Source organism: Mauremys reevesii, linkage group 6 (genome assembly GCF_016161935.1).
Source record: "Mauremys reevesii isolate NIE-2019 linkage group 6, ASM1616193v1, whole genome shotgun sequence".
Classification (NCBI taxonomy): domain Eukaryota; kingdom Metazoa; phylum Chordata; order Testudines; family Geoemydidae; genus Mauremys; species Mauremys reevesii.
The window spans coordinates 97,117,738-97,144,005 of NC_052628.1; the positions used below are offsets into that span (position 1 = coordinate 97,117,738).

A 26,268-nucleotide genomic window follows, 5' to 3' on the forward strand; every position below is an offset into this window, starting at 1 on the left:
CATTGTGCAAGAGGTCAGACTAGATGATCATAATGGTCCCTTCTGACCCTAAGGTCTATGAGTCTATAAGGGATGGCAAACAGATTAAAGCAGATTACTGAGCAAATAAAAACCATGCACACAAAACTAGGCTTGATACCTTAAACTGGTTACAAATAGTAATTTCTCACCCTAAATATCGTTTTATGCAGGTCGCAGAGTTTCTTGAAGGTAAACTGCATGGCTTGCAGTTTAAATCTCCAGGCATACCCTTTACAGGCTGATCCTTCTCGCCTGGACTCAGCCCCTGCCCTTCCCATCCCCTCATCTTAGTTTCTTTGTTTCTTCAAGTGTTTTCACCAGTCTTCCTTCTTGGGAGGGGAGGCAGTGGAAAAGAGCCTAGATTAACTCATCTTTAACCCAGCCTTAAATAGGATTTTCATATGGTGGGAATCCTTTGTTTCCCAGTTTGACCCCCACCCCCTTCCAATGGAAAAATACCAGAAGTCCAAAATGATGTTGTGTAACAGGTGAAAAGAACAGGAGTACTTGTGGCACCTTAGAGACGAACAAATTTATTTGAGCATAAGCTTTCGTGGGCTGTAGCCTACTTCTTCGGATGCATAGAAGTGAACATAGATTGGAGGAGATATATATACACATACAGAGAGCATGAAAAGGTGGGAGTTGTCTTACCAACATCTACCAGTTGCACATCTACCAATGTGATATATGCCATCATGTGTCAGCAATGCCCCTCTGCCACGTACATTGGCCAAACCGGACAGTCTCTACGCAAAAGAATAAATGGACACAAATCTGACATCAGGAATCATAACATTCAAAAACCAGTAGAACACTACTTTAACCTGTCTGGTCACTCAATAACAGACCAGAGGGTGGCAATTTTGCAACAGAAAAGCTTCAAAAAAGACTCCAACGAGAAACTGCTGAGCTGGAATTGATGTGCAAACTAGATACAATCAACTTAGGCTTGAATAGAGACTGGGAATGGCTGAGCCATTACCAACATTGAATCCATCTCCCCATATAAGTATTCTCACACTTATCATCAAACTGTCTGTACTGGGCTATCTTGATTATCACTTCAAAAGTTTTTTCTTTTACTTAATTGGCCTCACAGAGTTGATAAGACAACTCCCACCTTTTCATGGTGTGTGTGTGTGTGTGTGTGTGTGTGTGTGTGTGCGCCCTCAATATATGTTCCATTCTATGCATCCGAAGAAGTGGGCTGTAGCCCACGAAAGCTAATGCTCAAATAAATTTGTTAGTTTCTAAGGTGCCACAATTACTCCTGTTCTTTTTGCAGATACAGACTAACACGGCTGCTACTCTGAAACCTGTAACAGGTGACACAATCACCTGACCCTGGAGGTGTCAAAGCAGCATCCCAGGAAACTTCTTAGGAAGGAGGGAGATTAATAACTTCAAAGTCCTATTGTCCTTCCTAATGGCCCATCCAGGCTGTTTGCATACTATTTGGTGAGTGTTCCCAAGGTGAAAACACAGTTGTAATTATTATATAGTCAATATTTCTAACTTCAGAAACAGAAATGATACATGCATACAAATTGGATAAGCACATTCAGTAAATCCTAACAATGATACCTCATATGACCCATCTTGCATAAAACATCTTAGTTATGCCATATTCATATCATTACAATATTTCTATGAAGAATATGGGGTGCAATGTCACACTAGTGTGATACTGACTCTGCCTCACTATTTCTAGCTGCTGCCAAAGATGTATAACAGACAAGACTGAATGCCTGCAAAAGCAGCTGGAAACAGGGTGGAGCCTAACTGGCTTTAGTAGAGACCACTTCTGTGTAAGAAGAGGAAGTTAGGAACACAGGACTAGAAGGGACCTCCTGGTCATTGAATCCAGCCACTGTTATCACAGGCAATCCCATCATGTAACCAAGAAAGACAAGGGGAGGAAACAAAAGTTGCCCTCTCAGGGACTGCAGCCACCAATGGAACAGGTAAAGATAAACCGAAATGTGCAAAAATAATGTGAGGAAAGTATAAAAAAATTGTTATAATTGCCACAAAATGATGATGCCACAGATCATGCCACAGGTGGACTGAGCAATCACAAGTGGGAGAGGAAGTGTTCACAACACACACTATTCAAACATGTTCTAGTCTTATGAAGTTTTGAGGATTTCTCTTGTAAGGAGCATGATGGAAGAGTTGCACCAACCATTAACATTCCAGTTATGAGAAACATCCCACCAAGTTTCAGTTATGGCCACAGGGTCATAGTCTTCATTGTATAGAATCATATCTAGCTTTTACATACATTTCCAATACTCCATATCAGAGACATTAAACAGTCTGATTTCCTTCTACAGAAAGTCAGTTTTATTAATCATTCAAGTTAAAGATGTATCCCTGAGTATTTACTTAAAAAAAAAAAAAAACCACACACACACGCTTTACCTTCATCTCTGACTTAACTTCTTTAGAATTTGTCTAATAAGCCAGTTTTGAACCTCAGAACTGGATAACCCATCTGTTATCAAAAATGTCCTGAACTATATTATTCAAATAACAGTAGTGCCAAAATTCTCCACCCAAGATCAGGGCCTCCTTTGTGCCAGGTGCTGTATATATACATAGTGGAAAAAAGTTCCTGCCTTGGAGAACTTACAGTCAAAATAGTCCAAACAAAGGATAGGAATGGAAACAAAGGCACAGAGAGATAAAGTGATTGGTCAAAGATCACACAGCAGGTAAACAACTGATTCAGGAATAGTATTCCAGACCTTCCGACTCCCAGGCCAATGGCCTAACCACTGAACTACACTGGGTGTGTTAACCCAACTATTGCTGTCAGAGTCCATCCAATAGATGCGGTGATGGTGCAATATGCAAGTCCTTTCTTCCATCCATTTGTACCTGACCAAAGGGAGACTCCACTAGGTTGACTCCCGTCTTTAGTTTTTTGTCAGGTCACTACAGTTATTGTGACTATCAAATTTTCCTATGTACTTGTCATAAGTTCCCATGTGGATCCAAAATTTCCAGCCATATTTATTTTACCACTTAATCTTCTCAGAGCTCCTTGTCCTGGTAACATACCAGCATACACACCTCAGCAAGGAGCTTTTGTAATAGCCATGAAGCATACTGTACTAAGTATAACACATTTTCATAACAATAGAGAAAACACATAATTTTCAAATCATCACTTCCACATCATGGCTCACAATTTTACTAGCCATCTGAGCAGATGTCTTCTAAATGATTTCTAATGATTCAGACTAGAGGAATTATGGTTCCATTTTTGCAGCTATGGAAGTTTAAATTCAATATCTACTGTCCTTTAAAAACATTTGACAGCCACTGAATGGCAGGCAACTCTTGAAATTGCTTCCAGATGAATACAATCATTTTCTAGTGACAGAAAGAGCAATATTTTCTTGTCTTTTTTAAAAAAAAAAAGTATATACCCACTTTGAGCTTCTGAATGAAAATACCTGGATATATCAAGCTAGGTTTGACAGAATGACTGAACATAAAAAACCCAGAAAGGGAGTTAGTTATAGGCGTCTAATAAAGCAATGTAGCATACTGTTTTAGAAGTATGGTCCAGTAGCTTTAGTGCATGACTTGTAGCCAGGTTCCAGCACCAACTTCCTCTGTGGCCTTGGTCAAGTCACAGCTTCTCTTTTGGAATAGTTATACATGATTAGTTAAAGTGGAAAAATATAATCTGAAATAACTCAAGTGTAGACAACCCTCAAGATGAGTAATAAATCAAGAACAGAGCAGCAGACAGTGGTTCAATTTGCCACCACCTGTGCTGCCTCATTTTGAAAAAAGAGCAAACAATCAGGATGAGGAGAAGGAAGACAAGAGTCTGTTACGGAAGGCTAGGAGAATTAGTCCCTCTGCTACTGGGGATAGCACAAGTTGGAACCAAGAGGCTGTCTTGAACTGGATGAGCTAACATTTTGGTGAATCCTGACACCATATAGTCTTAGTCCACTTGAGTGATGTGTAGACCTCCAGAGGCTTGGAAGTGGAGTTTCATATGAATATCTGAAGCCTAATCAAATACCAGAGCTGAACCTTTTGAGTTTAATATGTTTCTTAGCTTCCTTCCCCTCTACCCTATTTCCTTCCTCCAAAATCTCAAGGCACTTTTCTGTTTCCCAACACAATCTGTCCCTTTCCATAACTCTAATTACCTCTATTCCTGGCCCTAATACTCTAGGTCTCAAGGACATCCTGTCCCTTCTTATCTGATCCATTGCTGAAACTCTTAAAGTCCTTGTATAGCTCAGATGCCTCCTGTTATGCAGTATATACAAGGTCTATCTGCTGCACCAGTTGATATTTCTGAGAATATAAACTCATATCCGTCTTGAAAGATATTGAACTTCTATCTTTGTTTCAGAAGTATTCAGTCTTGATGGGTAATTTCAGTTTGCACTCTCTCTCTCTCACTCAAACAATTTAGCACTCAAATTTCACCTTTAAACAGAAGATGACTGGGAAAGCTACCGTTTCAATGTTTCAGATTTGTAATTCTAATTGGGTGCATCACATCTGCTCTGACACGGCATTCATCCCAATCCTAATCTTAGCACGTTTACAGCATATTAAGAGAGCCTCACCTCAGTTCCAGGGACATAACAGTCTAATTAAAGGATAGATCAGTACAGCATTTTGATAAGTATAACTTAGTAGCATCAAGACAGTATTACTTCTATAAGTAAAAGCAAACACACAAATCTGAAGTTCTTTTAAAGAGTCATAGTGTATGAAGTGCATCAGGAGAGAAGTTAAGAGTATTCTGGAGGTCAGCATAAGAGTCAGCAGCATACTGTATATTTACTGCAATTAACAATGATTTGGAAGAGGAAATGGACTGCCAAGTCATCAAGATAATTATTAGCAAAAATTAGAGACAACTTTGAGAAACTGTAGATAGTTGGAAACACATGCCAGGTGCTGGGCAGCAGAATAGCAGATGAAAATGTGCTTGGCTAAACTCAAAGTAATGTATTAATTTAAACTTTCATTATTGTTTAGTAGAGAATGCTACAGGGGGAAGAGACATACACTATCTTGTCTCATAGAGACTAAATTTTTACATTAAGAACAAAACCAAAAAAAAATTCAGATTGAAAGTATCAGTTTTCTCCATTTATGGAGAAACAACAGTAAGCGAGGCTGCAGGTCAGTCACACATTTTCTACAGCTAGTTGCACTACATGACATTCTTCCCCAGTGGCTGCTAGGTCACCAAGATCATGCATTATGGCTGCACATACAGGCAAACACCACAGGTGGTAAATATTAAACATGACAAAATGTAGAAGCACAGTTTCAGGCAGGCACGTGTGGAAATTGGGTTAAAGCCTTTTTGAAAATGTGGCCCTTGAGGAAAACAGATTGAGAATCCATTTACCCCATAACTTTGCTCTCTGGTCAGACTCCTTTAAAAAAATAATCTAACTTTGCTCCTGTGTTTCCTTCAGCATTCTAGTCAGGAGAATTTCTTTCTTTGTCCTGTCTAGAACTTTGTTTTCCTTCTTTTAAATACAAACCTGTAGAGTGCTGAAGTGCTGCATTTTTAAACATTTGAAACACTAGTTCATAGCATGAATGTTTTTAAATCTGATCAGCAAGCTGTTTCTCAATACATTAAGCAAAGCAAGCAAAATTAGGCTGTTTTATGTCAGGTACTTAGCACAAATCCCTTAATAAGGTGTTTGAGTGCAGAAACCATTAATAAATGCATAATTCCCTAAGACAGGCTTGATTAAGTCATATGTGTATCCTTCTAATTAAAAAAGAACATTAGGCAAATGAGTGGAATTTCTGAGTACAAAACTCAAAGGCATCTTTTTTCCTTTGTTTTAAGAATGAAAGAAAAGTAGCTAGTGATTGTAACTGCCAAAGAGCAGTTCTAGTGCTGACACAAACCCCCAACACTCTGTGACTTATTAAAAACAATTCAGTATTTGTTTGCCAGTTTGTTGCCCTGTTCTTAATCAGGTGGCTGCTTGATTAATCCAGACAGTTAGGATTTGAGGGTGCAGCTGGTGCTGATACGTAAACAAACAGACAGGAGAAATGAGACCAATGCATCAACAAGCAGATGGTCTAAAACCCAAGGACTTAAAAAAGGCTTTGAACCTTTTTCCCCCAGTTTCCTGGTCTTATCAAGAGAATGGCATAGTTTGACGAGCACCACCAAACTGTTTCCAGTTGGCAGTATGTTAGATTTATGGGATAGTCTATAGCAAGACAGAACACCAAAACAATGGTTCATTATTTTTGTGCACACATCCATCCTGTTACCACAAATACTACTTTTCTCAATGTTATTCTTCAAAGTAGGCAAAAATGGATGAAAAAAAACTACAGTGTAGCAATTTAAAAAAAAAACAGTAAAATGAAAACTATTTAATACATTGGCCCTTTTAAACCCAGTATTAATTAAATAGCTTCCTTCCTCTGGAAGGGGGTCTCTAAAGTCCGTCATCTTACATTTACATTAAGTATCATTTCCCAATAAAATATTGTAATGAGGTGGCTAGATTGTGTGTGTACCAGTGACTTCTACTAGATGGATTTAGACCTGCTAAACTATATATCATAGTCCCAATACTGCTCATGTAGATAAAGATTCTCCTTTATCATAAGCTGTAGGAACCTGTGCTTTTTGAGAAGGAGCATCTGCATTTTACCCCTTCAAGTGGCCATGGTATGCATCGTGCAACAGCTATAATTTCCTACCGGACACAGATTTGTTACAATGTAGTAGTCTGTCTCATGGGCAAATCAATGAGGAAAGTCCTTTTGGGGAAAAAAATAAGGGGGCTGGTTTTAGTTTTTTATATTTAAAGATGTGTCTGATTGTGCTTATACAAATTTCATGAACATGAGATCACTGGAGTCCATGAAATTACACTGACAATTACGTGAGATCAGAATCAGGCTCTGTATAAGTGGCATAGGATAGGCAAGCATGTGAAAGGTGTGCTGCATCATTCTGCCAATGCAGAGGATTACTCATAACCCTCCATTTTCTCTAGTACATGTCTAGGGCTCCTGACTGCCAATGCTTCATCCCCTCCTTCCTCTTTCCACAGTCCCACTTTCCTGCACCAAAAAAAAGCAAATAAATAGGAGCTATTGTAAAAGGAACTACCAATATTTTGTGTTTCCCTGCCTCATGTCCTTTCTCTCTGCAGTAAGCTCCATAAGAGTGGACCTTTGTTTTTTCTTTCTGTACAGCACTAGAGAAATAAATACATTTATACACTAATAAATATATTTAAAGATTGTGAGGCACTCAGATACTATGGTAACAGAGGCCTTACATGTACAGAGACTAGTAGAATCGTGGGACTGGAAAGGACTTCAGAGGTCATTTAGTCCAGTCCCCTGCACTCATGGCATGACTGAGTGTTATCTAGACCATCCCTGACAGGTGTTTGTCCAACCTGCTCTCAAAAATCTCCAATGATGGGGATTCCACGACCTCCCTGGGCAATTTATTCCAGTGCTTAACTGCCCTGATAGATAGTAGATGGATAGAAAGAAGGTGGGAATCTCCTGCAGTTTTAAACTTTACTCTCAGATAATACCTCCATGCCCACCTTCACAAGGCCCAAACAGTAAATGACATGGAAAAAGCAAGTATTACTAGCTACCTCGCACCTCTGTCTCACGGACCACCATTGCTTAAACCACCCACCCAAGAGAGTCTATTAACATACATCAAAGGTGTGACAAACCCACAAAGCAAACAAGCTGCAGGAATGAGGCAGCAACGTCATTCTTAACCCATGAAGTTATATAGAGGTATGGAGCAAATGGGGTGCAGATGTTTGCCATGAGAACCACATCTCTCAGGATCATCATCATCTCCACATGTGATTTTGCAAAGTTAAACTGATCTGCAATAACTTTCCGAACACATGTAGTGTCATTAGATCATCGCATTCACCTTACAAAATTACCTACAACAGACTAAACAGATGCTGCTGCATTTCATTGCAATCATGTTTACATCACAGCATGATAGCATTGTGTTGTAATATCCTGGAACATTAAAGGTTTAAGAAGAAAAAAATTTGCATGTTATAAGACATAGTGAAATTACACAGAGCTTATTGTGACTAATAAGGCAAAGCTCTTGCTGGGGGGGCACCATGATGGAGCACCATCACAGTAGTGTATTTAAAGGAGGCACAATGCCACCTGGAACTCAGTCTCTGTTACAAGGGCTAACACAGCAGTAATACTCACCTCCCCCCAGGATGTCACCAGCATTATTTAACATTTGTAAACAGTTTGATTACAAATATTATATTGGTGATAACCACTGGAACCATTTACCGAGCATCATAGTGGATTCTCCATCACCGGGAATTTTTAAAATCAAGATTATTTTTTTTAAATCCAAAGATATGCTTAGCTATTATTTTGGCCTATGAGCTATGCTATACAGGAGGTCAAACTACATGATCACAGTGGTCTATTCTGGCCTGGGAATCATTGAATCTATATTGTTACTAAGTATCATTATTGTAGCATTAGATAAGGACCAAATTTCAGCCTCGTAAGTTGTTTGCTTATTCGTTTGAATCAGACTGATAACAGTTAGAGTTTAGCATATGTGTTTGGTGCCTGATTTTGTGTGTGCGTGTGTGTGAGAGTGTGAAGAAAGTGGCATCTTTTGGGGGGGGTGGTGGTTCACTGTAAGCATGCAGTGATGTACATGACTGCAGCTGTAAAGCAGAACTTGGATGCCTAGATGACCTAATTGCTTTCATCAGCAAAATTACGGGTGCAAAAGCAGGCTCGGGTAAGGCTGGTAGGAAAGTCAGGTCCTTTATGTATAATCATCAGCATCATACTTGCTAATAGAAGATCTAGGAAAAGAGCCAACATGTAAATAAATCTTTGTATACAGCCAGAGACAAATAGCCATAACAGCATAATTAACACTCCCTCTCCTGTGAAGTCTATAAACTAAGAATTAGAAGCTTCAATAATGCGGGTAGGGAAATAGCGCATATTTTACCAAAATATCTCATCTCAATCTCTGGCTAGCCTAGAGAAAGTAAACAATTAATTGCATCCAAGCAGTAGATATAACAGAAGTCTTATCTAATGACAAGGCTAATAACAAACCCAAGGTGTGGGTGGAATGAACCAACACAGATAATCAAGTACATGGACATGTTCAGTGCACATTCAATTAAAATTAAAAAAAAAAAACCACTATTTTTTTCAGAGTTGTCTGATTGCATTGATAGAATATCTGAGGTTTCCTCAAAACTTCGTCCTCCTTAGCTTTCCAATTCTCAGGCTCAGAAATGGGATTAAAAGAGGATATACAAATTTTCACTTCAAAATAATCTTGAAATACCTATTTCTGGGTCTTCCAAATTAAGTATAGTTTAGCAAGAAACAGTAGTGCATTGCCCAGCCCTGAAGTCAGCTTTCAAACATAATGGGCTTGATTCACCGCCAACTCCACCGCCAACCAAGGGGGGTTGGTGGGAATTTGCCATTCTGGCGGAAAGACAGCCTCTAGCGGGTGTTAGCCAGCAGATGGGGAGCCGCTTTAAGTTGGATTCTGGTTCAGCAGGCTCCAGTCTAAGAATGTGTGTGGGCGGAAGGTGTTGAAAAAGAGAGAAGGCATGGGTGTCCAAGTGAGAGTCAGTGATATTTTATGGCAGAAGAAGTGAGGGTTGTGTACGCTGGCATTAGTAATAAAGAGGATCCAATAGATTTTTGCCTGTGCTGTTAAATTTTCTTTGCAATTTTGCACAGTTAGTAGGGGAGAGAAATCAATGGATGAAGTGACAACTATCATCAGCAGTGTTACGTCTATTGAAAGATTGAGATATTGATAGATTTTAAAAGCCTTCATTGGAAGTATGAGAGACGCCCTGAACATCCTGGTTATTTCACTTGTCCTTTTGGTAATATACCTGACAAGCCATAAACTGATGTTGTTACAGTTTATCTCCTGTTTTGTGCTGGCTCTGAACAAAAGCTGTGCATACTGGAATTCCTCACTATTTTATTTTTTAGAAGCGGCTTTTCCAGATGGAATAATATGGATGGTGTTTATATTTCCCCTTCCCAAAATCACCAAAGATTCCCGGCCTTGTTAAGTTCCTGCCAAGTTCAAGTTTTTAAAATAGAAGCTATTTTGAGCAAAGTATAGGCAGGCTTATGGGACAAGGCATTTCCCATGAGGCATCAGAATTTTTAGCTTCTCCCCTCCTTTAAGTGGTAGAAGATTAAGCAGAGAATCCAATGAAATATGAATGGAGTCCTAGGCTGGCTGGGGGTCCTAGGCCTAACAGAACTTAGATCTACACATCCGTCGAGGTAAGTCCCACTACTGGAGCAGAATGAGCTCAGGAGGGGATTTGAACACATGCAACTCCATTTATCCTCTGTAGCCTTTTGGTTTTGAATTTAGCTTAGTACTACATTATGATTTATGAGGTGTCTCATTCACACAAAGAGTGAAACTGGATGCAGATTAAGTGGAACAAGTGAAATGTTAGTAAATCCTGTGGACTGCTCTGGCCATGTGTCTGAGTTGTTTCAAGGTTAGCTCTCTACATTCCTTGTTCCACAGGTGTCCCCTCAGTAACAGTCCAGGGAACATGGGCCCTCTGACTTCATTTCAACTGATCATAGTACTAACCTTATGTCTCTGCGTCCCAGAGGTGGTGGTACAGCATTACTCACCCACCATTGCTTAGACTATACTTAGAGCTCCCTCATTCCTTTGCCTGTAGGTTTTTGCCTCCCCAGTCCAATGCTGGAAAACCCTGGCACAAACAACAGTAATACGAAATCGGTCCTTAGTTTGGACTCTACATGCCAACTTTCAGCTCAAAATGAAATCTGATTTACAAGACTCTAAAAATAGGGTTCTCTAATTGACAGGGAAAATGGCATCACTATGATTTAATAAGGATTTACTTAGCCAAGCCTATCATTTTTAATAGGGTAAAAGGTTTTAAAACATATTTGTTTTAAAATGATTTATTTAGACCACCGCTGAAGCCTGGAAGATTAAAGACGGCTTTCAACTTGTTATTCAGCCTAAGGTCTCTTGAAAGAGGTAGTGATAAGTTTCTGACATATGTCCTACAGAGTACAAGCTAAACTTCTCTACCGGGGAAGTATTTGATCGCTATTGAAATGTGATTGGTTCTTATCAGCCCAGACTTCCCTGTAATTTCACAGCTGCCTGTGAAGGCTCATCAGGTAACTCCTCACTTAAACTTCAGCAAGTTCATGGAGGCAAAACCACATGGGATAAAATTCCAGGGCCCTCCTATGTAAAGTAATTCCTTACTTGAAAATCCTACTAATTTATGACCCTGTGCTAATGTCTCAGGCTCTTTGAAGAACTATTACATAAATCTTTTTTAACTGCATTATCATCTCTTGCACACAAACCATAATTTATCCTAAGGACTTCAAAGGTCATCCGTTATCTCGGCTGCAGCTCCAGCCTGATGTGGCAATCTATTAAAAACAGAAACACTTTTGCCCAGCAAAGTTTTGCACTTAACAGTTTCAGTCATCTGGTAATTTAAACAGCTCACTTTCAAACTTATAGTTCTCATATTTTTAGCATCTTAAAAAGCTTCTGTTCTACTTCTGCAGTTTATTAAGACATCAGTAATCTTCCTTGTGGCCTTTATTTTCTATGTACTATACAATATTCCATTTATGATACGTGAATGTATACTTTGACCTCACCAAGTTCTATTCTTAGGTAGTATTTTTGAACAAATAAACCCATTGGACTGAGGCATGCATCAGAGTCAAGCGGCTTTTTCTTTGCAAATATGTCTGGAAGAAAGACAGGCTTTTCCAAATATGTCAGGCAAGATCTCTTTGGAGTTCGGTTGAGATCTGATCGATTCACATCTGTTTATACCTCTGGCTTGAATTTCTTCTTTATATCAAAAGGATAAACCTTCTGTAAAAATATTTTGAATGTTTCTCATGCAAAGTCCAAAATATACCTCCAGAGGAACTGAAACAATATACAACCTAAAGAGAAAACAAATAAAGGCTTGAAAGCAAGTCAAACAAAAGAGGGATTTACCAAATGAAAAAGGCGGCTGTAATGGCTGAACTCCCTTTATCAGTATCCTAACAAATAACACCTCCTGTGCTTTAAATATTTAATGTGAAATCCGAGGATTTATATAGCTTACAAAATGCCAGGGGCTTATTATCTTTACAGTCTGCATGACAGGAATATTCATATCATTTGATTCCACTGTCTAAGACAACAGGAATTCCTCCAGGTGCTAATGGTAGATAACTTGCGTACGGCTTCAATAATCTACTAATTATAGAATCCCTCAGGTAGAACAATGTCATTAATCTGATTAAATTATTTATATTGCTGGAAAGCTAAATCTTATTAGGTTCTTGGTATTTTATTTTGTATGTTGTGCAGCTCTGTGTATGGTGTGTAGTAGCAGTACTGTACCTTTAACAACCGTTACCAAAATTGGCAAAGAAAGGATATAAGTAAGGATGAAGCAATGTATCACTCAAATACTGATACTGACATTTGCAATTTCTACTGGCTGCTTTTGCTTGTATATGGTGTCCATTAGTAGCTTGCCAAGGCCTCTGAGAACTATTATGCTTGAGTGCCTATCGCTATGCTATATCAGCAAGGTCTGGCATCTGATAAGAGTTTAGGTTTATCAGAACAATTTATTGTTGAGCTATGAATGCATTCTGTTACCACATACACTGCTGTAACTGTGTTCATGTCAGTGGAGTTATCAGATATTTACACTGGTGAACAAGAGAGCACGATCAGACCCCTTATCTCTAAATTAAACGGTGAGGGGTCCTTTGTACTGAATACAGCAAGAAAAATATGCTTTGTATCTTCATATGGAACACTAAATATCATCTCTAAACCTACATTTTCAAATAGGAGACAGTCTAGAAGAACGCTATTTTGCCCCCATCTGTTTGTAAGTTTGGGTCTGGTAGCTGTGGTACTGGAAAACAGCTTGCCATTTGCCTTATATAGCAAAATAAAAAATTGTAGTTACCTAAACACTGCAAATACTAAGATAAGCTATTTTCTGTAATAAGTACAATGAAGATAATGAGGTTATATATCTACCAATTTTAGATAATATTGGTATGGTTCAGTACCACCACTGGTATACCACAGTTGGCTGCTATATTTTAAGATCAGTAAGTTCGTTGGGGGCAGTAACTGTCTTCCTGAGTTTGGAAATAGCACAGTTATGACTGGAGCCTCTGGGTGTTCCTGTACTAGAAGGCAACCACCAACAATAGTACAATTTTAATTTAGGACCAGTTAACATTACAGCATAAGTTCCTCCCCAATCTGTAAGCATTCGAGGTTCCATAATATTCATGGGACTTCTCATATGCTTAGGGTTAAGCATGTGCTTAAGTGTTTGTACTACCATTCCAAGCAGCTCTTGGACTTCTGTTTGTTTTTGGTGTGTTTTTTGGGGGGGTGGGGCGCGCAGAGGAGAGAGAGAATGACTGGCAGGAGACTGACTTTTCTCACTTAAAATATTTTTCTTCCATCTTTTAAAAATGAAGGACATTAAAAATGAAAAAAAATTAAAATATATTTTAAAGTACAACTTTTTCCTGTGTTGCACAGGTTAGACTAGATGACTTAATGGTCCATTCTGGCATTAAAATCTGTTAACTTTAAGGTAAGAAATGAAACAACATTTGGTTCCATAGTGGCCATAACTTGCACACCACACACAGGAGCATATAGTTAACCAGTTTAAATGCACCAAAATATCTATTTGAGAGTGTTAAACTTTTTCTCCTCATGCCCAGCCAAGTGTCAAAGCCCAGCTGTCCAACTCAATACTGGGTATAGAGCACTAGTAAAGGCAGGGGCGGCTCTAGGCACCAGCAAACCAAGCTGTTGCCTGGGGCGGCCAAATCTAGGGGGCGGCAGGCTGGGCCGGTGGACCTGCCGCAGTCATGCCTGCGGGAGGTCCACTGGAGCCGCGGACGACCGGACCTGCCGCAGGCATGACTGCGGAGGGGGCGCTCGTCCCGCGGCTCGGCTGGACCTCCCGCAGGCATGACTGCGGCAGCTCAAGCGGAGCCGCCGGACCCGCGAACCGTCCGCAGCCGTGCCCGCGGGAGGTCCGCTGTTCCCGCGGCTCCGGTGGAGCTCCCGCAGTCATGCCTGCGGCAGGTCCGCTGGTCCCGGGGCTCCGGTGGACCTGCCGCGGGAGCTCAACCGGAGCCGCGGGAAGAGGGGACCCGCCGCGGGACCGAGGAAGGGCGGCGCAGCACACCGCGTTGCCTGGGGCAGCCTATTTTCTAGAGCCGCCCCTGAGTAAAGGATACCTGGAAAGGGAGAGCGGCAGCATTTTTAGTTGAGTGATGTGATTTGTTACAGAAATCAACTTCCCGTAACTTCAGTTTCATGATTCATCTTTGCTCCTGGCAATAATAAAAGACAACACCAGATTTGCGTAGGACAGAGGTGAAGTGGCATCTAAAATGTGGGATGTTCCTCCTAATGAGAGAAAAAAAGGTTTCTCTTTCAGAAACAGCTCCTGCAGTGAGTCATGGTGGAAAGCAGCATAAATCATAACATACTTTCTCATGCCAAATTCTCTGCTAGTTGGCAAAGCTCCACTGAATATGACAGAGGTACACCATCAGAAAACCTGGCCCGCCATCTACCAAAGCAGTTTTTGATGTGCTTCTTGAGAACGGGTTTGCCTGGGAAAGCTTGAGTGGCCTAGATCTGAACTACAGATATTTGACTGCTAAACTGATGGAGTCAATAGGCTTCTGAGAAGTCTTTTGTGTGAGAAAAATCTGTTCTCTTCAAGGAGTGTGTGTAATCCCTGGTGAGAGTGTTACACATGCCCACTTAAATCACTGCCAGAGGAAATGTATAGTCCACCTTAAGGATGGTGGTGATAATGGAAGGAGAGGTGTCTTAAGTCAGTGGACTGTTAAGCAAGCCCCCAGAATCAGAGTTCACTGTTCAATCACATAGAATTTTCAAGCCTCAGTACGTAGAGTTAAGTACTTAAATCCAGAAACGTGCATTCAGGTGGCTAGTCTCGTGGGGTTTGTCAGTCCCGGGGAATTATAAGGACAAAGCTCTTGGTTTTCTGTTAAAATTTGTAGTGTTGTTGAAGCCATGTTGGTCTGAGGATATGAAAGACAAAGTGGGTGAGGGATCACCAACAGAAACTGGTCTAATAAAAGATATTTCTTCACCCACCTTGCCTTTCTGTTGAAGTCACATTGCTGTTTTAAGGACACATGCTTACTCTATTTATAAAAGTTGACCCTGTGTTAGTGCATTTTGGGGTGTGCTCATAGTGGGCAAGACTAAGTTTGTTTCCTTTATTTTTTAATTGGGGGTGGAAAAGGATTAGGTCTTTGGTTGGTTTCTTAGTGAGACTGAGTTTGTGGATAAAGGGCCATATCCTCTGCCTGTGTGAATCAGTGTAATATAATTGGAGCTACACTGATTTACACCAGCTGAAAGGCTGTCTCAAAAAATGTTTTGCAGCCCTGGCCAAAAAAAAAAAAAAGTAAATTCTAAGTCTAGATTCCTGAAGTTGAAGAAAAGCCTGTTTATACAGAATACATTGGAGACATTATGCAAGAACACTTTACTCCTATGTTAATATAACCCTTTTCCTGCTGCTCTGTCAAGGAGGCCTACTGCACATTTGCTGCATACCATAAGCATCTGTTCCTACCAAAGTCTGCTGCAAAGGGAGAAAAGAGAAAAAAGCGTTCAATCTCTCACCTTCCTTTTAGGCAGCAAAGTTCCAGGAACTCTTACGTTTTACAGTTCTATGGCAATTGAAATGTCACAAGGCTGTTCTCTGGCACAGAATTTGCTTTACCCTTTCAGTGAACATAGCTGTGCAAAGGCTCTGTACCGCATGAAAAATGTCACCACCACAGCCAGGAACAGAAACAGACCCTTTGATGTTGAACATTTCATCCCACATGGAATTGAAAAAGTAGTACGGAGAATCATACAGCTGGCTCTGCAGTGAAGAGATCTGGTGTTTCCACTAGAGGATGCTGGATCTGTTTTTCCCGTGTCCACTGTGGCTGGAGCTCTGAAGTCAGTGCTGTGGCTGGCAATTTGTGTCCACTCCATAAAGTGCTACATCACCAGTCAAGCCAGCAAGCAGAGAAAAATGCAAAAGACTCAGGCAGCTAGATGAGAAAGGTAGAGCACCCAAGGAAGGCAGGGCCATTTCAGTGAAACTAAATTAATTCCTTGAATTGGTCTTCACTGCAGAGGATGTGGAAGAGATCCACATCAGAGCTACTCTTCTGGGGTATGACAGATCAGATGGACTCTCACAGATTGATGTATCAGTAGAAGAGGATTTAGAAAAAATTTGATAAGCTAAACAGTAATAAAGTCACTAGGACCAGATAGTGTTCACCCAACAGTTGTGAAGGAACTTAAAATTTACACTGAAGAACTACTAGCTGTAGCGTGTAACCTATCATTGGAATCAGCCTCTGTACAGATGATTGAAAAGTAACTAATGTAACACTGATTTTTAAAAAGGGCTCCAGAGGAGATCTGAAATCACTGGATTGTAATTTCAAAGTACTGGCACATTGGTACAAACTATAGTAAATAACAAAATTATCAGACAGAGATAAATAGGATTTGGTGGGGGAAGAGTCAACACAACTTTCATAAAGGGAGATCACGCCTCACCAATCTATTAGAATGCTTTGAGGGAGTCAACAAGCACAGGGCAAGGGTGATCCAGTCAATAAAGTGTGCTTGGATTTTCAGAAAGTTTTTGATAAAGTCCCTCACTAAAGCCTCTTAAGGAGACTAAACAGACATGGGATAAAAGGGAAGATCCTCCCATGAAAGAGTAACTGGTTGAAAGATAGGACTAAATGGTCAGTTTTCACAATGGCAAGAGGTAAAGAGCAGGTCTGCCACGGATCTGTACTGGGACTTATGCTGTTCAACATATTCATTAATGATCTGGAAAAGTGGGTGAACAGTGAAGTGGCAAAGTTTGCAGACAATACAAAATTTAAAAAGTTAAATCCAGAGCAAACTGGAAGGAGTTACAGAGGGATCTTACAAAACTGGGTGGCTGTTCAACAAAATGGCAGATGAAATTTAACTCTGGTAGTTGCAAAGTAACGCACACTGGAAAAAAAATAATCCCAACTATGTACAAATGATGAGTTCTAAATTACCTGTTACACAAAGTGATCTTGGAGTCACCAGGGATAGTTTTCAGAAAGCCTTCTGACTGCATTGAGCAGAAGTTAACAGTATGTTAGGAATGTTAGGATAAGGACAGAAAGTTAGACAAAATATCATACCATCACCTGAAGTCATGATGTGCCCACATCTTGACTACTGTGTCCAGTTCTGGTTGCCACATCTCAAAAAAAGGATATAGAGGGATTTGAAAAGGTTCAGGGAAGGGCAACAAAGATGGGCAAAGGTACGGAATGGATTCCATACAAGGAAAACTAAAAAGATTAGGGCTGTTCAGTTTAGGAAGGAAAAAATTTAAAAACACAACTAAGGGGGAGTGGATATAATAGACGTCTATAAAATAGTGACTGGAGTGGAAAAAGTGTTATTTACCCTTTCCCCTCAGAACAAAAACCAGGGGTTGCCCAATTAAATTAATAGGCAGCAAATATAATACAAACAAGAGGAAGTTAATTGTGATTTTTAAAAGTACTTGTGGAACTCAATGCCATTGGATGTTGTGATAGAAAGAAGTATAACTGGGTTCAGAAAAGAACTGGATAAGTTCATGGAGGAGAAGTCCATCAATGGCTATTTGCCAAGATAGACAGGGACACAACGCCATGCTTTGGATAACCCTAAACCTCTGATTACAAGAAGCTGGGAGAGGAAGACAGGGGTGGATCACTCCACAATTGCCCTGTTCTCTATACTGCCCCTGAAGGTCTGGCACAGCCACTGTCACAGACAGGATACTGGGCTAGATAGACAATGGTCTGACCCAGTATGATAGCACTTATGTTCTTACAGACTCAACTTCCACTGCCACCAGCATAAGTTATGGCCGTGTTTCCAGATTATAACAGGTATGAAGTAACCATCAAGCCAGAAACATCCTCCTGTTGAATTTTTAGCCATCTTTGCTTGCAATAGGTGGTAGAAATACATGTGTTTGTTTTTTCTGGATGGTGTGTGGGCTAGGTTTTTCACGGGAAGGGAGTGAGTAATAATTCTTTAGCCATGGAAAGAGAGAACATGTGGAAGTCTGCATTTTTTTGAGTGAGTCAGAAAGCCATGCAATATTTGTGCCACTTGCTTATTCAAAACGATAACCTCAGGTATAAAACAATTCACATTTCACTCACTGATAAATAGCAAAACAAAAACACAAACAAAAAAATTAACTCCTTGAAAGTGTAATAGGCTCTAGCAGCAATGTAGCCTCCAGCAAGCTGGTATTTGATGCCCTTTATGGGATTTAACAACAAATATCTGCAATTAGGAATGTGCTCATTAAGAGAAAACCACAGTGTCAGACATCTACAGCACTCTTTCATCTGCTCTTCCACACAGGAAATTATATACATCAGTGTCACTCAGACTTGCATCTTTTATCCAGAAAGGTATGCTGTTCCTCAGTATATTGGACTGTTTCTTCAGATCAAACTGGTATTTGATCCAGTGAGTAAGAGAACCCTGATAAGACTCAGCAAGTTGTTCCCAATAGCCATGGCCTGTTTCCTAAGAATACACCAGACTATAAACCTAGATAGAGTTTTATTATACAAAAAGTTAAATTATTGTGATGTATAATCACAATTTATTGATGCAGTTTAAAACAACTGTGTATCTTAGATATTTCTAACATTCCCATCATCAAGGAGTGCCTCTCTAGGCACCATTATTAATCATCTATACATACAATTTGAACTATGGGCTTAAGCTTCAAAACAGTTAGCCTAATAAATAGTTTAAACATTAAAATGTTGCTAATAGTTCAGCTAGTGCAAAATTATGTCCAAGTGTCCCTCATGGACAATGTCCTGCCAGCATCCCCCTTCTTTTACACCAAGGAAACTCCAGCTTGAACGCCATAGCCAAGTGTAACTACGGCACCATGACATGGCTATTTCCCACATGTAGAGTACAGAATCAGATACTTTGAGTCTAGTGCTTGGAAGAGTCTGTCTACACTGTGTGACAAGATGGCCAATGTTAATATGGTGGGTCCTGCACTTTTCTTGGCTGGGGCAGCTAGGATGCCACCCCTTACCCCTGCTCTTGGGGAGCCAAGGGCCCCGCTAGTGGCCTGGAAAGGTGGTAGAGGAGGGAAGCAGGGGAAGGGTTTGGGTTTGTGCCTCACTCTGAGCCCCAGCCCCTCTCAATCCCTGTGGGTTCTTCCCCTCTTCCCCTTGGGTGGGGTACCTTCAGTCTTTAGACACTGGGGCCTGGTCTCCCTTACTTCGGTTCTCTGCTCTTTCAAATCTCACAACACACCTCCAGTCCTCTCTCCTTCCTCCTCCTCTCTGACTGCCTGAAGCACGGGGGTTTATTAGGTTCCTGACAGGGCCTTAATTGACTGCAGGTGCTTCAATTAACCTGTAGCCACTCTCCCTAGTCTACATGGAACCACACCTTAATTAGTCTAGGGCTTATATATTTCCCCTCTACCACTCTCCCTGCCCCTCCTGTATCACAACGGCAAAAAAAGACGCATGGCAGAGAGCCTTAGCGCCTGTGTCAAGTGACTTGGTCTTGCAGGGCTTGTACTATGGGGCTAAAATCAGCAGTGTAGATGCTTGGGCTTTGGCTGGAGTCTAGCCAGCTCTGAAACCTTGGGGCAGGGGAGAGGTTGCATCTCAAAGCCTGGACTCTAGCCCAAGCCTGAATGTCTATCCTGCTATTTTCAGCCCCATAGCTTGAGCCTGAGTCAGACCCAGGCTCCAAGCCACACTACTGCAGGGTTTTTTTTTGTTTGTTTTAAATAAACAGTATAGATATACCCGCAGTGCACAGCGCTTTGGATCAAGTTATTCAGATAATCACTGTGTAAACCCATCATGAATAGAGCCACATGCTTATTCTTTTAAGAAAACGCTTTTAGATATTTAGTTTTCACATGCCATACCACAATGCACCAAGGTATCCTAAAGACATGCTGAAGAGATACATGAATACTAACCAAGGAAGCATTTTCCCCTTGCAATGACCATGCAGAATCTCTCAGAACATCCTTTAATACTTATGTGAAATTCATAGGCAATTCCAATAAAACTCAGGTAGAAATGAATGCAAAATATGTGGTCCTGAGTTGTTGCTGTGCACATGCAGTATGCTGTATAAATGCTAAACTAGCTGCATTAGCAGCAACCCCCAGACACACTGTTTACTAAGCATCTGCATTATTTTCTAATAGTTCAGCCAACCTGTGATAGTAGGTAAAGCTAAGGCATGCAACGAGAGAACTAATTTGCTAATGTTAAAATTCCCCAAGAGCATGTTATTGGCACTTCACTGTACTGTAGATAATTAGTTCTAATCCTGTTTAGAATTTGCATTGCAGGAACAAATATAGGCCTTGTCTAGCCCAGAAAAACGTGACAAGTAGCTATCATGTGGTCCTTCTGGTGTGCCTGTAACACTCCCCGCATTGCTCCCAGTGGTGCACTGGCATTCACCCTGCCATCTGAATTAGACTTCCTATGAAGAACGCTAACCACTGTGTGGTCCTCCAGTCATCATTGATACGGTGCCAGCAAAGATGTTGATAACAAATACTCCTCCTGACCATCCCACTATGTACTGGTCTCTACTTAAGTGGATCACTGGACTTACTTCATTAACAGTTTAGCTGGAAGCCAGTTAACTGAACAAGTAGTGGCTGCACACAGTGGAGCGCAGGCTATTTTCCCCAGTGATTGACTTCAACAACTTCTCCATTTTGCTTCTATTCATAGCATGTCCAAGAGAAGGCCTTCCTAAGAGCAAGCTGCCATGTGGCAAAAAGCTAATGTGCAGTCATTGGTGGCCATCTGTGGAGATGAGGAGATCCAGGGCTGGCTGCACTCAGTCATAAAAAAGTTTCTTTGATGTAAGACTATATGGACTGTCACACATGGCCATAAAGGGTTAAACATCCTGCAAAATAAATAACCCTCAAAAGACATATGGGGAGATAATGTTTGTGCTTTTGTGTATTTACATGTGTTTGAATAGGGTCAACAATGTAACCAACAATCCCTGTCTATGCTGTATTCTGATAATTCAGAGGTCAAAAGAACATCCTATAATTTAAATGAACTGTAAACATGGTATATCTCTGCATTCATCGCTCTTTGAAATTTATAGCAAATCTGTGAATGGTGGAGGAACAAGCAAATTGCCTTATGTTAATTCTATATTTAAATACCAGTGATAGACCTCCTTCAAAATCATGCTAATTACCTTTTGAATTCCCAACTTGTCAAAAGACATGAAATTGTATAAAAGATCCTTGAGTCCTGATTCTATCATCTCAGATCTGCTTAGGCTTCATCAAAGGAAGTTTGAGTTGCAACACTGAGGTCCCAGTTATGCTAGTATGCCCTGAATGAGATATTTGGACATTGGACTATAACCTACGAACTATTTCTGAAAGAACTCATTGCAACTACAAAGCTCACCATCTATGCTATAAATCTTCAGCTCAATGAATTGAACTCATGTCTGTATGTATATTGATCTTTCTCTCTTTTGTTTTTAATAAAGTTTAATTAATAAGAATTGACTGTAGCGTGTATTTGGGTAAGATCTGAACCATTCATTAACCTGGGAGGTAATGTGTCCGATCCTTTGGGATTGGTGGAACCTTTTCTTTTATATGATTAGATAAGATTTACAGAATTTTTCATCATATTTGACATGGGTACCTGGATGGAGGCCTGAGACTAGATCACTTTAAGGGAACTGTGTTGTTTGGACTTCTGAGTAAGGTAATAAAGAAGCTGTTTTATGCTGGCTTGATAAATCTAAGTATTTGAATATCCATCAGCTTTATGGGGATTGTCTGCCCCATTCTTTGCAGTTCACCCTAATTGAGAGACCATAGCTGTCTCCCCACTAGGACCCAGGTCACAGGGGCATTACTCAGAGCTGCATACAGTGCCAAATAAATAAAATAAAAAGATCAAGATACTTAAAAGCCATTATAACAGTCTAAAATAATAATAGTAGGTCCAGTTTAGGGAGAAACGTGTGTACATTCTATGATGATATAGACGGATTCATTGGAACTCACCCCTCCATGCAGCCTGAAGTACTACTAGATAGCTTTGAGGTACCCAGCAGTACAGTAGTGAGGGACAGGGAGGAAATACTGGCTTCTATGATTTGGACAGGAAGCTAAAGTAAAAAGATATCTGAGGTGTTGCTGGGATGCAGGATCTTTTGGCAAAGACTCAAGATCCAGAGAAGAAAGAAGAAAGTGTGTGCATGTGTATACTAATATACAAACTAGAGCAGGGTTTCTCAAAACAGGGGCCGCCGCTTCTGTAGGGAAAGTCCGTCAGGCCGGGCCGGTGTGTTTACCTGCCCTGTCCACAGGTCCGGCCGATCGCGGCTCCTACTGGCCATGGATCACTGCTCCGGGCCAATGGGAGTTACTGGAAGCGGCGGCCAGTAAGTCCCTCGGTGACCCCTGTTTGAGAAACCCTGAACTAGATACACCACATAAAAATCTCTCCTCTCTAGTAATTATTGATCCCAGAACACTTATTTTCTTACACATAATTTATTCATCCTAAAATGATGCTTTGTCTATTTCAGGGTTATTTTTTAATTATTACAGTATCTGAGCATTTTATAAAATGTAAACAGATTTATTGCAACAACTGCCCTGTGAAGTACGTAAGGAGTATTGTTCCCATTTTACAGACTGCAAACCTGAAGCATCAAGAGATTGAGTTACTTGCTCAAGGTTACACAGGGAGTCTGCAGTAACTCAACCCAGAAGCCATGAGTCCCAAGGCCTGAAACTCAATGCCATCTTCCCCCATCTGCCTCCCTGATGTTACACAAGAGTGTGTCCCCAGGATGGACATGTTACACTGCCTCTCTCCATCTTTAATTATTGTTTCCCAGATCTGTACACTGCAGAAACAAGATGAAGGAAATATTCTAAAACAAGGTTTTCCTGAACTCTAACAAAACACAGCAGCTAATTATGTACTAAAAATTCTGGGGATTGTCCAAGCAAGATACGTATTGTATACATTGAAACAGAAGGGAAAATATTTTGTATATAAAAGGAAGAATACTTCACGAACAGCAGCAACTAGAAGGCAACAGTAGTGAAACATTTATTTTAAAGCTGTTTTATTAGAAGTCTTACCAACATCCTCTTAGGTCACTCTGGAGACATCCCCGATATCTTTTCAGTCACTCTGGGGAATTTTCAACACTCCTCCCTTAATCTTTCAGGTAGTCTCAAGAAGAGTTTTAACTGGAAATTCCAACCTCTTACTCTATTCAAGGTGCCCCAGCTTCTCCCTGACTCATTTATTCCGTGAGACAGTAAGTCAAACATCTTTTCAGTAGGACTTCCAAAAGCAATGTAGCAGTCAAAAAACAACAAACACCACCTTCTTGGTATGGTTTCCAGTCAGAGCAACCAAAATAATCGTGGTTGCCAAACAGGACCCGAACCTAGGAGCAGTTTATTTTTATATAAAATTCACATCCGGGGTAGTTACAGAGATGCTGTATGGACCACTTTCCAGATGTACAGCATCTGACTGGAAATCTAATGCATCACACTACACACTATTTTCTAGTTCTTCCCTTCCATTCCCCACAATTAGGACCCATACAAGTGGGAAAGAATTACACATTGACTTAATATACCAGGCAGCTTCACACTGATTATAATAAAAAGTAGAATATGTCCCATTTCAAAAATCCTTTATGTTGTGTCTAATTGAGTTTCTCAGTTTATTTGGGCTAATCCATTTTAGAACTGATTCTTACAGACCCAAAAATCTTCATTCTGAAGATTTGTTCAGGGCAACCGATATTTCAGAAATGTTAAAATTTAAGCCCTCTCCACCTTTCAGGGCCACAACAGCTCAAGGAAGGAAAAATATTTCTTAATCAGCAACTCAAATTTTTAATGGCAAGGAATTTTGTCTGTAAAATCATTCTTAAACTTTTTTTTCATATGAAAAGGAGGACTGGTTCTTATTTCTGGTGTTTTTTCATGGGCTGTCAACATTTTGCAATGTTGAAATGAAATGTTTCATTTTGAATTGACAACTTTAATGTTTTTCATTTTGTTGCTACCAAATCACAGTTTTTCAGAACTTTTCATTCTATGTACATTTTTTATGTTTTCATCCCTGCAGCAGGGACTTAACTGGTCTGGATTCAGCTCTGTTCACAGACCCAGAATGCCCCTCAAAGTTCCCTAATAACTCCACCATGGCTCTAATATTAGAGTTCAAAAGAAAATTCCCACCTCACCTTCCTAGCTGGTTTACCTCGCCTTGGTCAAGGGTTTTTAGACCTGTCCCTCCCGAGACTTTCCTCCAGCCAGCTTGTGTCCTTCGAGCCTTCCTAGCTGACTCCTGCTCCTTCTGCAGGCTTGCACTCCACAGGCCCTCTTTCCTGGGTGATAAGGAGAATCTCTGCAGAGCCTGCCACACAGCCCTGGTATTTCTTTAAGCCTCACCCCCCACCAACCCCCTCTGAGAGCTCAGGTCAGCTTGTATTCTCCAGCTCACCTAGCTCTGAGTCATATGCCCCCATCATATTTAGATCGTACAGTCCTCAGAGCGGGGACTGTCTATCACTCACTGTTTGTACAGCACCTAGCTCAACGGCGCCCTATTCTCAGTCAGGTTTTTGTGACGAAGATGAGTACTAAATAAATACTGAATCCTGGCCTTCACCTGGTGAGGTGTGCTACAGGTGAGGAGGCTAACATAACCCCAGAAAAGGGACAGCTCACCTTGTGGCATTCCCATTTTGGGATGAAAAACAAGCGTTGTACCAGAATTTGCCTCAGAACAAAATTGTCACTTTCCAGAAAGCTCCGATATGCAGGAAGAGGTTCTACAGGACTTCATGGCTATGATATAGTGAGTCGGGACTGGATGCCTCAAGTGGTCTTTCTTGGCTCTACTGTGATATAGCCACACCAGAAGCTTCCCTCTATCCTTACAGAAAAGAGCCCTTTCTTTCTGCAGTCTGTTTGGCATTGTGACTATCCCATGTTATAAGCTGTGCACCCTTTACAGAGTGCTAGAGAGAGACTACCCTTCTGTAGCTCCAGAGGCTAATCTACTAATTTGTTCTGCTACATCTGTGGGCTGCCCTTTGCCAGTTCTGCAACCCCACAATAACATCCCATCAAAACACTTCTGTATTTCTTGACAATGGTCTGCATGCTGCAGACTTTTGCCTTTCCCAGAGATACTGACAAGTTATTTGTTTGGACAGAAAGCCTATCAGGCCTTGTCTGCTTCATTGCAAGGCTGACATTTTTTACTTGTTTGCAATTTGACATTTGACATTTCAGTGTTCTTCCCTCATCCACAAAGAAGATCTACTGATAAGACCATTCAGGAAGGTGCAGTTCTCTGTTGATCAGGATTTACAATCTCAACATATATTATTGGCCACTCTCAGGAGACTGATATCCTGATTGTGCACAAAGTGCCAGGTGACTATGTCAGAAAAATTTGAAACTCACCATTAGTTGAGCAAGAAAATGGGCTTACCTTGAATCCACCAATTATTAAGCCTATTTCTTCTTAAACCTTTGGGCAAATCACCATTTTTCTCATTCCTCTATGTAATGTTTTATGCTTCTGTAACTGATGTTGATTTTTTTCTTCTCTTGCAATACAAAGCTTTTTCCAGGGGAATACCATATCTTGAGGGAGATGTAAAATGCAGTTCCTGAAAGCCTAATTCTTAGTGCTTTGGCTTTTAAGTTATCTCATGTCCTTGGGGACAGAAGTGAAATCTTGCAACTGCAGTTTTATTTCCTTTTAACAATGAGAATTATTTGCTTTGTTTTTTCTACTTTTACTATTTGCTTTCTCTTGTAATACAATTGTTCGTCTTTTAGTCTTAGATCTTTAATGTAACACTTTAGTTTTTCCAGGCAATAACAAACTGAAGTGCTGTAACTGTAAACCTCAGATGTCCTTAGAAAA

At 40.5% G+C, this 26,268-nt stretch overlaps 1 long non-coding RNA gene across 2 annotated transcripts in view; it reads right to left on the reverse strand.

Moving 5' to 3' along the window:
* The window catches only part of LOC120408693, an 82,602-nt gene that overhangs the window by 41,106 nt on the left and 15,228 nt on the right, over positions 1–26,268 (reverse strand). The window contains exons 2-3 of one of the 2 annotated variants that reach the window (XR_005600889.1): positions 14,410–14,581; positions 10,706–12,072 (exon numbers count right to left, since the gene is read on the reverse strand). This is a non-coding gene — a long non-coding RNA (uncharacterized LOC120408693). Of the gene's footprint in view, positions 1–8,637; positions 12,073–14,409; positions 14,582–26,268 lie in introns of those variants that run through there. The other variant, XR_005600888.1, reaches the window with a different exon arrangement.